The following is a 14,286-nucleotide window of genomic DNA, read 5'->3' as shown; positions in this document are numbered from 1 at the left end:
CAACCCCCTGTTGGAGGCGGTCGAGGAGGATGGTATGATCTATAGTATCAAATGCTGCACTGAGATCCAGGAGAACCAGTGCAGCACATTTCCCTGAGTCAACGATGAGGAGTAGGTCGTTTAACACCTTCAAGAGGGCAGACTCGGTGCTGTGGCCGGCCCTAAATCTGGACTGGAATTTCTCCAGTATGTTGTTGTGTTGGAGATAAGGCTGCAGCTGACTGAGGACAGCCTTTTCTAAAAGCTTTGACAGAAATGGTAATTTTGAGATGGGTCTGTAGTTGCTGGGGATAGTGGGATCTAGGCTGGCTTTCTTAAGAAGGGGCTGGACCACCGCTTCTTTTAGGCATGATGGAATGATACCTGTGGCCAGGGAGCAGTTGATGATGGACAGGATGTGAGGACCAACTGCCTCAAAAACCTCCTTAAGGAGGGGGGCAGGGATGGGGTCCTGAGGGGACGTGGCTGGTCTCAAAGCGGCGGCCATCTTGGAGAGGGATGAGAGGGAGATGGAGCTGAACACGGAGAAGGTGGATGAGCATCTCAGAGTAACAGCTAGGTCCCGGGTGGAGGGTGGGATGTTTCTTCTGATGTTGTCGACCTTTTCTGAGAAAAAGGACAGAAACTCATCACACTTTGTAGGGGATGCATCCTGGATAGCAGTAGTAGGAGGGCAAACAACAGAATTGATGGTTCTGAATAAAATTCTGGAGTTTGGAGCATTTGCAATTAGACTAGCAAAGTACTTGGCTCTCTCTGCTTTAACCACCCTGTGGTAGCTCTTCTGTCTGTCCCTCAGTATTTCGAGAGAGACCTGCAGGCCATCTTTCTTCCACCTCTGCTCAGCCTGTCTCCATGCTCTTCTCTCTGCTCTGGTGGTCTCATTTAGCCAAGCCACAGCCTTGGGTTTGGGCTTTTTCATCTTGAGAGGGGCAGTACTTGTACTGTACAATGACAAAGTTGAATCTCATCTAATTCCACCACTGACAGGGACCAACCAACGGAGGATGCAACGGTGGAGAGCAGAGTGCAATCAACTGAAGCAGAGCATGTTGGTGCTTTTGACACTACTGTGTCATTGTACTCAGGCTTCGATGACACCGTTCCCTCTCTACAGCACCACGCTCCATCCCGGACTGTTGGTACTATCATGGATTTTCCAAGCGAGCCTGCAGGTGGCCCCTCTACATTGTGAACATCTAAGGTAAGCCTAGTTTCTTCAGCACACAATAATATGCAATACTCAAACTGAATAGTGTGTTCAATTTGTTATAAAATGTTACTTAAGTGCACACACCCTTCTGATATCAATGTTTCTTTTTGTAAAGGATGACTCCAGCCATGGTGCTTTTGACCCTACTGTGCACTCTGGCTTCGAGGATGACACCCTTCCCTCTCTACAGCACCTTGCTCCATCCCGGACTGTTGGGGGTACTATCCTGGATTTTCCAAGCGAGCCTGCAGATGGCTCCTCTGCATCGTGCACAGAGGTAAGCCTAGTTTCTTCAGCACACAATAACATGCAATACTGAATAGTGTGTTAAATGAGCTATAACATATTACTTGATTAACTGCACAACACTCCTGATAATGATTTTTTTTTGTTTTAAGTATGACTCCTGCCATGATCTTCTGACTAGACAGGCTACTGTGATTGTGCTGACTGCTAGAGAAAAACACCATCTTTCACAGGTTTGTCTTCATGCAAGATTGTTACCAGCCGCGACAGCGCGATGTTGGTATTGCGAAATGGCGAAAATGTATTTTGCGCGGAGAAACTCTGCTTGCATACTCTTGTTCTTATTTATTTGGTCTAGGGCTTCTGCATTCTAATTTCTGCAACGGCAGTTACGACTGTACAGTATTTACTGTACTAACATTAACATTACCGCACGCTGCTTCTCCTTTGTTCTGCCAGCGACGGCCCTGATTGGCCTGCCGTGTCAGTGCCATCTAGGGATGGGTACTAAAGGGGCTAATTTATTAAAGAGCCCAGTATATAGTTTCTGACTGTAATTTGTCCTTTCTGACCTTTTTTCAGAGTGGTGTGAATGATGTCGTGGCGGCAATGCAGCAGTACCAAGCTCTGTTGGTGACTAATCTGAGGAGTCAGGTACAGACAGTATTCCAGCAACATAGAGGAAGTGACCTTGACCTTGAAAAGGAGGCTATGGCTGTGTTTGACCGGATTGAGGATCCATTTGCTTCTGTTTCGACAACGTACAGGCGGGACTGTGTGATTAAGGAGAATTTCAATTTTGTAGAGTCAGAGGAGGTTACTGTTGGGTATACTGCCTGCTTGGTATAAAAAGGGACAAAAAGAGTTCTCTCTACCAAACCCAAATGTTTTCATTATGTACCTCTGATCAGAAGTTTGGAACAGTTATTATCTCATCCCAAAGTATTAGCAATGATAGATGCGCCACAGGCATACAGACTTGGGTATTTATATGACATCATAGATGGAGAACTCATGAAATCACACCCTTTATTTTCTGCCAGGCCCTCTGCCTTACAGATAATCCTTTACTCAGATGACATTGAAATTTGCAACCCACTTGGGTCTCATGCTTCCAAGAATAAGTTGATAGTTTTATTATACATTGGGAAACATTGATCCTAAATATAGATCAAAACTAGCTGCGATTCGCCTACTAGCCATTGCAAAGAAGAGCGAGCTTTCTGAATGTGGAGTTGATGGAATTTTGAGAAGATTGCATGAGGACCTTTTAATGCTATATGACGGTGTTAAAATTCAAATTGGGAACGGTGAACGTGAAATATTTGGAGCATTAGTTTCCATATGTGGAGACACTTTAGCTCAGCATGAGCTTTGTGGTTTTAAAGAGGGTGTTGGATTTGCTTACAGTAAATGCCGGCAGTGTGAATGTTTATTTGAGGACATGCAGATGCATTTTGTTGAGGATAATTTTGAGGAAAGGACAATAGAGCGACATCTACGGCAGTGTAGTGACATTGAGAAGGCCAAGACAGAGTATCTCAGAAACAGCTTAAAAACTACCTTTGGCATCAACAGAAGGAGCAAACTGGTAGAATTCCCGGCCTTTAACTTGATCCAACAAACACCCCAAGATATGATGCATATAATTCTTGAGGGCATTGCTCCATTGGAAGTAAAGTGTGTCATAAAACATTTAGTTCTTTTAGGACAACTAGACTTGGATGCTGTCAATACTGCATTAGTTGGATTCCCCTACTCTCCACTTGACGTTAGAGATAAACCAAGCCCTATAGCCTACAGCACACTAGCTCCCAGTGATAATAAGTTGAAGCAGTCCTCAGGTCAAATGATTGTTCTACTAAAAATACTGCCATTTCTGATTGATAAAGTTAAAGGTAGCGAGTACTATACAATCATTCTTGAACTCATAGAGATTGTTCAAATTTTGTTTGCTCCTGTTATTGGTTTACAGACTATTAACAAATTGAAAGCACTCATTGAACAGCATTTAAAGCATGTGAAGAACCTTTTCCCAGGGAACAACATCACCCCCAAACAACACTATTTGATTCATGCTGCCTCCCAAATTAAACTGCTGGGACCAATGGTCCGTCATATGCGCATGAGATTCGAATCAAAACATTGCTTTTTCAAACAATGGGCCTTAAAGATTAATTTTAAAAATGTTTGCAAGTCTTTAATAAGGCATAGTCAGATGTATGAATGTTGTCAGAATGTAAATAGTTCAGAACACCCCCTTTTTGACAGTGAGTGTACATTGGGACCAACATCAGAAATATGCAACAGGACATATTTAAAAGAAAAAATGAGGGCCTTCCTTGGACATGACGAAGTAAACAATGTAGTAACTACTAAATGGATTAATCTAAATGGCAACAAATATATACGGGATAAGTCATTACTTGTGGGTACTGTTAACTCTAATAATTTACCTGAATTTGGACTGGTGAGAAATATTTATGTGATAAATTCGTCATCATATTGCTTTGAGTTACAGCAGCACAATACTATTTGTTATGATAGAGATTACATGGCATTTAAAATAGAGATTCCAAGCATGGCACAAGCAACTGAACTGATATCTGCCGATAACCTTGTTGATTACACTCCATATTACAGTTTTACTCACAAGCATGTTGAATATGTCCCTATGAAATATTACCTTGGAGATGTGATTGGGCTACACAATGCCTCATCTGATGTATTGTAAAAGGTACAATATTTCATGTAGTGTATTTCAAACACGCGTCCTGTTTGTCATTTCAGACGGAGTTGCAATTTGAGAGGCTTGACGGTCCTGTAGTACGGTAGTACAAAACAATTTTTTAGAGGCACGACCGTCTTGTGTTTGTGCAATTTCTCTATGCTTTTTTCTAGGCTCGACCGTCCTGTAGAATAATTTGAGAGGCTCCTGTAGAATAATTTTTGAAGCTCGACGGTTCTTTTGAAGCTTGACCGTCCTGTAGTACAATTTTTTAGAGGCATGACCGTCCTGTGCTTCTGCAATATTTTTGAGGCTTGACTGACCGTCCTGTAGTATAATTTTTAGAAGCTTGACCAGTTTGTCATTTCAGACGGAGTTGCAAGTTTTGAGAGGCTTGACGGTCCTGTAGTACAAATTTTGAGCGGCTTGACGGTCTTGTAGTACAATTTTTCAGAGGCTCGACGGTCCTGTAGTACAAAACAATTTTTTAGAGGCATGACCGTCCTGTGCTTGTGCAATTTTTTTTGAGGCTTGACTGACCGTCCTGTAGTACAATTTTTAGAAGCATGACCCGTTTGTCATTTCAGACAGAGTTGCAAATTTTGAGAGGCTCGACGGTCCTGTAGTACAATTTTTGAGAGGCTTGACGGTCCTGTAGTACAATTTTTCAGAGGCTCGACGGTAGTACAAAACATTTTTTTAGAGGCACGACCGTCTTGTGTTTGTGCAATTTCTCTATGCTTTTTTCTAGGCTCGACCGTCCTGTAGAATAATTTGAGAGGCTCCTGTAGAATAATTTTTGAAGCTCGACGGTTCTTTTGAAGCTTGACCGTCCTGTAGTACAATTTTTTAGAGGCATGACCGTCCTGTGCTTCTGCAATATTTTTGAGGCTTGACTGACCGTCCTGTAGTATAATTTTTAGAAGCTTGACCAGTTTGTCATTTCAGACGGAGTTGCAAGTTTTGAGAGGCTTGACGGTCCTGTAGTACAAATTTTGAGCGGCTTGACGGTCTTGTAGTACAATTTTTCAGAGGCTCGACGGTCCTGTAGTACAAAACAATTTTTTAGAGGCATGACCGTCCTGTGCTTGTGCAATTTTTTTTGAGGCTTGACTGACCGTCCTGTAGTACAATTTTTAGAAGCATGACCCGTTTGTCATTTCAGACAGAGTTGCAAATTTTGAGAGGCTCGACGGTCCTGTAGTACAATTTTTGAGAGGCTTGACGGTCCTGTAGTACAATTTTTCAGAGGCTCGACGGTAGTACAAAACATTTTTTTAGAGGCACGACCGTCTTGTGTTTGTGCAATTTCTCTATGCTTTTTTCTAGGCTCGACCGTCCTGTAGAATAATTTGAGAGGCTCCTGTAGAATAATTTTTGAAGCTCGACGGTTCTTTTGAAGCTTGACCGTCCTGTAGTACAATTTTTTAGAGGCATGACCGTCCTGTGCTTCTGCAATATTTTTGAGGCTTGACTGACCGTCCTGTAGTATAATTTTTAGAAGCTTGACCAGTTTGTCATTTCAGACGGAGTTGCAAGTTTTGAGAGGCTTGACGGTCCTGTAGTACAAATTTTGAGCGGCTTGACGGTCTTGTAGTACAATTTTTCAGAGGCTCGACGGTCCTGTAGTACAAAACAATTTTTTAGAGGCATGACCGTCCTGTGCTTGTGCAATTTTTTTTGAGGCTTGACTGACCGTCCTGTAGTACAATTTTTAGAAGCATGACCCGTTTGTCATTTCAGACAGAGTTGCAAATTTTGAGAGGCTCGACGGTCCTGTAGTACAATTTTTGAGAGGCTTGACGGTCCTGTAGTACAATTTTTCAGAGGCTCGACGGTAGTACAAAACATTTTTTTAGAGGCACGACCGTCTTGTGTTTGTGCAATTTCTCTATGCTTTTTTCTAGGCTCGACCGTCCTGTAGAATAATTTGAGAGGCTCCTGTAGAATAATTTTTGAAGCTCGACGGTTCTTTTGAAGCTTGACCGTCCTGTAGTACAATTTTTTAGAGGCACGACCGTCCTGTGCTTCTGCAATATTTTTGAGGCTTGACTGACCGTCCTGTAGTATAATTTTGAGAAGCTTGACCCGTTTGTCATTTCAGATGGAGTTGCAAGTTTTGAGAGGCTCGACGGTCCTGTAGTACAATTTCTGAGAGGCTTGACGGTCCTGTAGTACAATTTTTCAGAGGCTCAACGGTCCTGTAGTACAAAACAATTTTTTAGAGGCACGACCGTCCTGTGCTTGTGCAATATTTTTGAGGCTTGACCGACCGTCCTGTAGTACAATTTTTAGAAGCTTGACCCGTTTGTCATTTCAGACGGAGGTGCAAGTTTTGAGAGGCTCGACGGTCCTGTAGTACAAAACCATTTTTTAGAGGCACGACCGTCCTGTGCTTGTGCAATTTTTGATCTCCAGAGCTTGTGCAAGCTCTGGACTGCTGTCTTCAGCTGACCGGCGTTGCTCTGGACTGCTGTCTTCAGCTGACCGGCGTTGCTCTGGGGTGCTGACTGCAGATAACCAGTATTTATCTAGGCTGCTGACTGCAAATGTCCGGCGTTGCTCTGGGGTGCTGGTTGCAGCTGACCGGCGTTGCTCTGGGGTGCTGGTTGCAGCTGACCGGCGTTGCTCTGGGGTGCTGGTTGCAGCTGACCGGCGTTGCTCTGGGGGGCTGACTGCAGCTGACCGGCGTTGCTCTGGGGGGCTGACTGCAGCTGACCGGCGTTGCTCTGGGGGGCTGACTGCAGCTGACCGGCGTTGCTCTGGGGGGCTGGTTGCAGCTGACCGGCGTTGCTCTGGGGGGCTGACTGCAGCTGACTGGCGTTGCTCTGGGGTGCTGGTTGCAGCTGACCGGCGTTGCTCTGGGGGGCTGACTGCAGCTGACCGGCGTTGCTCTGGGGTGCTGGTTGCAGCTGACCGGCGTTGCTCTGGGGTGCTGACTGCAGCTGACCGGCGTTGCTCTGGGGTTATGATTGAAGTCACCTGATTGAAGTCATATTAGTCATAGTTTCTTATCAGTCGGCAGAAGAGCTCCTTGGATAAGACCACGCTGTGGTCATTGCCCAGCCGCTTCTGCTCGAAGTAGGAGAGTCGCACCTGTTCAGTCACCAGCAGCCATACAGACGTGTGTGTGCATTGGTATGTGTGAGCGTGCGTGCGTGCGTGCGTGCGTGCGTGCGTGCGTGCGTGCGTGCGTGCGCACCAACCGTCCTGTAGTAAAACTTTTATTTGGTTATTGTGATTTCAGTGTGATTTCATGAGTTCTCCATCTATGATGTCATACGTTATGTGAGTAATTTGATGGGACTTTTTCTGATAGCTTTTTGGTTTTTATGGCAGTATACATTATTTCCAGAGATTGTTTTTAGGACTTTACTGCTTGGCTCTGTACTGTTGTTGTCACTGTAAATTGTATCTTGGGAAGATCTATGTTGTGACATGACTGTAATATTGTGACAATTGAGTGAGTTCACCATTGTTGATTTTTTTCCTGTTTGATTCCCAAAGTAATTTATTTTACTTATTTTGTCACTATTTATTTTACTTTTAAACTGTGGAAAATAATTGTACACTGCAAAGTTTAGCCCCCCTTTGGCTCTAGCAATGGGTTCAATGAAGTCTTGTTGACATAAAAATGTATTTGAATGGGTTAAGCTTCAAGAATGAAGGACTCACATTTTTTATGAATAAAAAGATGAACAAACTTTGGTTGATTTTATTTTATTTGACTATTTCATCAGCTGCTAGCAAGCCAAACGGCACATATAAAGCAAAAAAGCCATGGCAATTGGGAGGGCTGGAGTAAGGGGGAATATAGGTCAAGGGTGAGTTGGGGGCAAAGACTGACACGCCTGAAGGGTGCTTTTTTCTAGTTGATTCTTAAATTGAGAATTTGTGCAAGTGGTCATACTCTTAAAATAAGGAAAAACTATCTTCTTCCTCTTCTGGGATATTATGCAAGTCATTGTAGTTACTTGTTACTGGTTAAATCTAGCCCAATATTAGAATATCTTGTTAAGAAAAACCTTGTTAAGAAAAGATGATATTTTCTTGAAATACGATTATTTTTCTAACCCAAAACATGCTTGACAAGATTATTTTTCTTTTTAGACGAAAAATAAGACAAATTTCCCAGAAACAAGGCTTTTTTTACTTTCTTGAAAACCATTTTTTGCAGTGCAGAGAGAGCCAGGTCACTAATAGAGGAGACAGTGATAGTCAGGCCCTTAGTAATCACTAGATCAATAGATAAATTGTTTGTGATCATTATTTCTCTAAAACTATCGGATACTGCGGAGGTAAGATAACGTTTCTTGATAAAGCGCTAGTACTACTTTTGACTTTAGGAACCAATGCAGTGAAGAAGATACAGAAATGGTCAGAGAGAGCGAGGTCACTAATAGAGGAGACAGTGATAGTCAGGCCCTTAGTAATCACTAGATCAAGGGTGTCATAATTTGTATGGATGATGGACTGTTAAGGCTAGTTAGCTACGGGGCTCAAGTGCACGACACAGGAGGCAGGAAGCTCTTTGCCCAGCAGGGCGTTTATTGCTGGAGCTGGGAGGGAAGGTAGTGCCCGGATGGCTCAGGTTGGGAGCCTGGCAGGCTGGAGGTTGAGGCCGGTTGGAGCAGCTGCAGTGGGTGGCGGGCAGAGTGATGGGCAGGCAAGCCGGATCACAGCACACCTGGTCGTTCTGTAGGGAACACGGAGAGACGAGTAAGCCTTGAGGTGCGGTGGTCCAGAGAGCACACAAACACACATATATATAAGCAGAAATACTTTGTTTAACAACTACGATACTTGCCAGGCGTTTCTTAGGGAAGATCTGGCGATGAATGGCTGGAGAAACCGGCTTCTTGTAGGTAGAGGGGGTTCATGAGAAGGTGGCAGCAGGTGTGCAGTGATCCGGCCATAAGCTCATTCGCCCATCAGCTCAACTCATTTCAGCTGTCGTTGGAGCGCCCTCAGTGCCCGTGCCGAGCCGCAGGGGGCGTGTGAGGTAGGCACAGAGGTGGAGGGTTGTGGAGAGGCGGAGGAGGGGGGCGTGTGTGGAGGTGAAACCGTAACAATGGACAGGAGTTCAGAAAATTCGGTAGAGAAGGCAGGGCATTGTTTAGGAGGCCTATACACTGTTACTGCCAGAACTGGGGGCTGGCATTTTAAGAACATAGCGTGGTATTCAAAAGAGGTAAAATCATCAAAGGAGATGATCCTGCAGCTGAGGGCATCTGTATATAACATAGGTATTTTAGGAGCACTGTACTGTATCGTATTGATAGCAGTAGCCAGTGCACTGTGGCATCTTGTAAAACTGAAGTTACTATGTGTAGGAGTACTGTACATGATAGCAGTAGCCAGTGCACTGTGACATATTGTAGCCTACCTTTTAGCCATATTATCATCATATTGCTCAAATGTAACATGCTCCATCAAGTTAATAGCCAAGTTGAAATGAAATAAGACCTATTAGGGGACTGAGGGTATGCAGTGTATGCTGCCCGTGACAGAAATCATCAGCATTAGCCTACTATGTTCCCTGTACGCTCCAGATAGCCCACTTCACCATCTATGTTCAAGGGAGCCAAAGCGTAAAACTACGCTCTCTACTGGTTGGGTTCACACAACCGCCCCATCTTTTGCATAGGGAGAAAAACTTGAAATAATTATAAATCGATATCAATGGATTGTGCGGCAGTGGCTAGTTGCAAAACTAGAATGGAGAAGTAAGACGCCTCCTTCCCTCCACTAGTCTGGGGGTCCACCTTGGGCAAGTGGTAGTACCCCCTAGCCCCCCTACCTGGGGTTACAGGAAAAAACGCTGATGACAGAACACCAAAAAGGAAGAGAGACCCGGCCCGGAGGAAGCCCGGGGCCCTTGTCTGGAGCCAGGCCCAGACGGAGGGCCCGCATGCGAGCGCCTGGTGGCCGGGCAGCCCGAATAAGCAACGTGGAAGCACCATCTCCTCCTCCATCGTCCCGTGGACCCACCACCCGCGGGAGGAATTGTCGGGGTCGGGTGTGCTGCCAACTAGGTGGCGGTGAAGGCGGGGGGCACCGACGGACCGGACCCGGGCGGCAAAGGCTGGCTCTGGGGACATGGAACGTGACCTCGCTGGGGGGGAAGGAGCTGGAGCTTGTGAGGGAGGTGGAGCGATACCAATTACACCTGGTGGGGCTAACCTCCACGCACAGCACCGGCACCGGAACCAAACTCCTGGATAGGGGTTGGACCCTGTTCTTCTCCGGAGTGGCTCACTGTATGAGGCGTAAGGCAGGTGTGGCTATACTAGCTAGCCCCCAGCTGAGCGCCTCTGTGCTGGAGTTCACCCCAGTGGACGAGAGGGTCGCCTCCCTGCGCCTTAGGACTGTGGGGGGGGGGGACTCTGACTGTGGTTTGTGCTTATGCACCGAACAGCAGTTCAGAGTACTCAGCCTTCCTGCAGACCCTGAGTGGAGTCCTTTTGTGGGCTCCTGCAGGGGACTCCAGTGTCCTACTGGGGGACTTCAATGCACACGTAGGCAATGATGGAGAAACTTGGAGGGGCGTGATTGGAAGGCATGGCCACCACGATCTGAACCCGAGTGGTGTTTTGTTGTTGGACTTCTGTGCTAGTCACGGTTTGTCCATAACAAACACCATGTTCGAACACAAGGATGCCCACAAGTACACCTGGCATCAGAACACCTTAGGCCGAAGGTCGATGATCGATTTCGTTATCGTATCATCTGATCTGAGGCCATGCGTTTTGGACACTCGGGTAAAGAGAGGGGCAGAGCTGTCCACTGATCACCATCTGGTGGTGAGCTGGTTTCGATGGCGGGGGAAACTTCTGGACAGACCTGGAAAACCCAAGCGTGTAGTGAGGGTGAACTGGGAACGTCTGGAGGAAGAGCCTGTCCGGAGAGATTTCAATTGCCACCTCCGGCGGAGCTTCTCAGGCATCCCTGTGGAGGTTGGGGACATCGAGCATGAGTGGTCGGTGTTCAAAGCCTCCATTGCTGAAGCTGCGGCTGGGAGCTGTGGCCTGAGGGCCATAGGTACCTCAAGGGGCGGTAACCCTCGGACACCGTGGTGGACAGCGGTGGTGAGGGAAGCCGTCCGACTGAAGAAGGAGGCCTTCCGGGTTATGTTAGCCCGGGAGACCCCAGAAACAGTTGCAGGGTATCGACTGGCCCGGAGGGCTGCGGCTTCGGCCGTGACCAAGGCAAAGCAGCGGGTGTGGGAGGAGTTCGGAGAAACCATGGAGAAGGACTTTCGGTCGGCACCAAAGTGTTTCTGGAAGACCATCAGACACCTCAGGAAGGGAAAGTGGGGGACCATCCAAGCTGTATACAGCAAGGAGGGGACACTGCTGACCTCAACTGAGGAGGTTGTTGAGCATTGGAAGGAGCACTTTGAGGAACTCCTGAACCCGACTAATCCACCCTCTACGATCGAGGCAGAGCCGGAAGATGATGGGGGGTCGTCAATGTCCTTGGAGGAGGTCACTGAGGTAGTCAAACAACTCCACAGTGGCAGAGCCCCAGGGACTGATGAGATCCGTCCAGAAATGCTGAAGGCGCTGGGTGTAGAGGGGCTGTCTTGGTTGACACGCCTCTGTAACATTGCGTGGAAGTCTGGGTCAGTGCCGAAGGAGTGGCAGACTGGGGTGGTGGTCCCAATATTCAAAAAAGGGGACCAGAGGGTGTGTGCGAATTATAGAGGCATCACATTACTCAGCCTCCCAGGGAAAGTTTACTCCAAGGTGCTGGAAAGGAGGGTCCGGCCGATAGTCGAACCTCAGATCGAAGAGGAACAATGCGGATTTCGTCCTGGTCGTGGAACTACCGACCAGCTCTTCACTCTCGCAAGGATCTTGGAGGGGGCTTGGGAGTTTGCCCAACCTGTCTACATGTGTTTTGTGGACTTGGAGAAGGCTTACGACCGGGTCCCTCGAGAGGTCTTGTGGAGGGTTATGCGGGAGTATGGGGTGAGGGGGTCCCTACTTAGGGCCATCCAATCCCTGTACACCCAGAGCGAGAGCTGTGTCCGGGTCCTCGGCAGTAAGTCGTCTTCCTTTCCGGTGGGTGTTGGCCTCCGCCAGGGCTGCGCTTTGTCACCAATCCTGTTTGTGATTTTCATGGACAGGATATTACATTACATTACATTACAGTCATTTAGCAGACGCTTTTATCCAAAGCGACTAACAATAATTGCATTTAACGTAGGAAGAGCCAATGTACTACTACTTGCCAGAACTCACAAGTGCATCTTCTTTCTAAAACAAACAAGTGACTAAGAGCATAATCTAGTGCTGAAGGCAAAGTGCAAGAATCACAATCTAAAGTACAGTGCAATATAATAAGTGCTTAGGTGGGAGGATTGTTGTAGTACTTCTTGAAGAGATGAGTTTTGAGCCTGCGACGAAAGATGGGCAGCGACTCTGCTGTCCTGACATCAGTGGGCAGCTCATTCCACCACTGCGGGGCCAGGACAGAGAAGAGCCGTGACCGTGTCCATCGACCGCAGGAGCCTCGGAGTGACGGGGCAACCAGTCGCCCTGAGGTAGCAGAGCGTAGTGGTCGGGAGGGGATGTAGGGTTTGACCATGGTCTGGAGGTAGGAGGGGGCTGTTCCTTTCATTGCCCTGTAGGTAAGCGCCAGAGTTTTAAACTGGATGCGAGCCGCTACAGGGAGCCAGTGTAGGGAACGGAGGAGGGAAGTTGTGTGGGAGAATTTGGGGTGGTTGAACACCAGGCGAGCAGCAGCTTTCTGGACAAGTTCCAGAGGTTTAATGGCTGACGCCGGTGCCCCCGCGAGGATATCGAGGCGTAGCCGGGGGGAGGTGGGTTTGCAGTTCGGTGAGCTGGGGATCACGTCACTGCTTTTTGCAGATGATGTGGTCCTGATGGCATCAGCTGCCTGCGACCTCCAGCACTCTCTGGATAGGTTCGCAACTGAGTGTGAAGCGGCTGGGATGAGAATAAGCACTTCTAAATCTGAGGCCATGGTTCTCAGCAGGAAACCGGTGGCCTGTCCGCTCCGAGTAGGAAATGAGTCCTTACCCCAAGTGAAGGAGTTCAAGTATCTGGGGGTCTTGTTCACGAGTGAGGGAACCATGGAGAGGGAGTTTGGCCGGAGAATCGGAGCAGCTGGTGCGGTTCTGCAGTCGCTTTACCGCACTGTTGTGATGAAAAGAGAGCTGAGCCAAAAGGCAAAGCTCTCGATCTACCGGTCTATCTTCGTCCCCACCCTCACCTATGGTCATGAAGGATGGGTCATGACCGAAAGAACGAGATCACGGATACAAGCGGCCGAAATGAGTTTTCTCCGGAGGGTGGCTGGGGTCTCCCTGAGAGATCGGGTGAGAAGTTCAGTCATCCGGGAGAGACTCGGAGTAGAGCCGCAGCTCCTTTGCGTCGAAAGGAGCCAGTTGAGGTGGTTCGGGCATCTAGTGAGGATGCCTCCTGGGCACCTCCCTAGGGAGGTGTTCCAGGCGTGTCCGGCTGGGAGGAGGCCGCGGGGTAGACCCAGGACTAGGTGGCGGGACTACATCTCCGCACTGGCCTGTGAGCGGCTAAAGATTCCCCAGGCAGAGCTGGTTGATGCTGCTAGGGAAAGGGATGTCTGGGGCCCCCTGATGGAACTGCTGCCTCCGCGACCCGACCCTGGATAAGCGGATGAAGATGATGATGATGATGATGATCAATGGATTGACAAAGCCATAAACTAGGCTACTAACAATATCAAATTCCACCGCAATAATGTGCGGTTTCTCAAAGGTACTTTTTATTTCTTTAATTTAGGTCTACGTTGTAGTTATTTTACAGAGAGAACTACAACGATCCCTCTATTGTATTTTAGATTGCTATTCTTGCACTTTGCCTTCAGCACTAGATTATGCTCTTAGTCACTTGTTTTAGAAAGGAGATGCACTTGTGAGTTCCGGCAAGTAGCCTAGTAGGCTAGTAGCCTACATTGGCTTTTCCTACGTTAAATGCAATTATTGTTAGTTGCTTTGGATAAACGCGTCTGCTAAATTACTGTAATACAATGAGATCTAGGCTACTACGGATCCGGGCATCTGTCGCGTTTTGAGAACTTCACTGGAGAGTGC

The 14,286-nt window shown here is 47.3% G+C and overlaps 1 long non-coding RNA gene across 1 annotated transcript; it reads left to right on the top strand.

Annotated features, from left to right (window-relative positions):
• Positions 1–1,406: 1,406 nt before the first annotated feature.
• LOC311318181 lies at positions 1,407–2,371 on the top strand. The gene is made up of 3 exons (XR_014630796.1): positions 1,407–1,490; positions 1,612–1,692; positions 2,042–2,371. It is a non-coding gene; the product is annotated as an uncharacterized lncRNA (long non-coding RNA).
• The last annotated feature ends 11,915 nt before the right edge of the window (positions 2,372–14,286 follow it).

This window comes from Borostomias antarcticus, assembly GCF_949987555.1.
Source record: "Borostomias antarcticus genome assembly, chromosome: 15".
Classification (NCBI taxonomy): domain Eukaryota; kingdom Metazoa; phylum Chordata; class Actinopteri; order Stomiiformes; family Stomiidae; genus Borostomias; species Borostomias antarcticus.
This window is presented reverse-complemented; position numbering and strand designations above follow the sequence as displayed.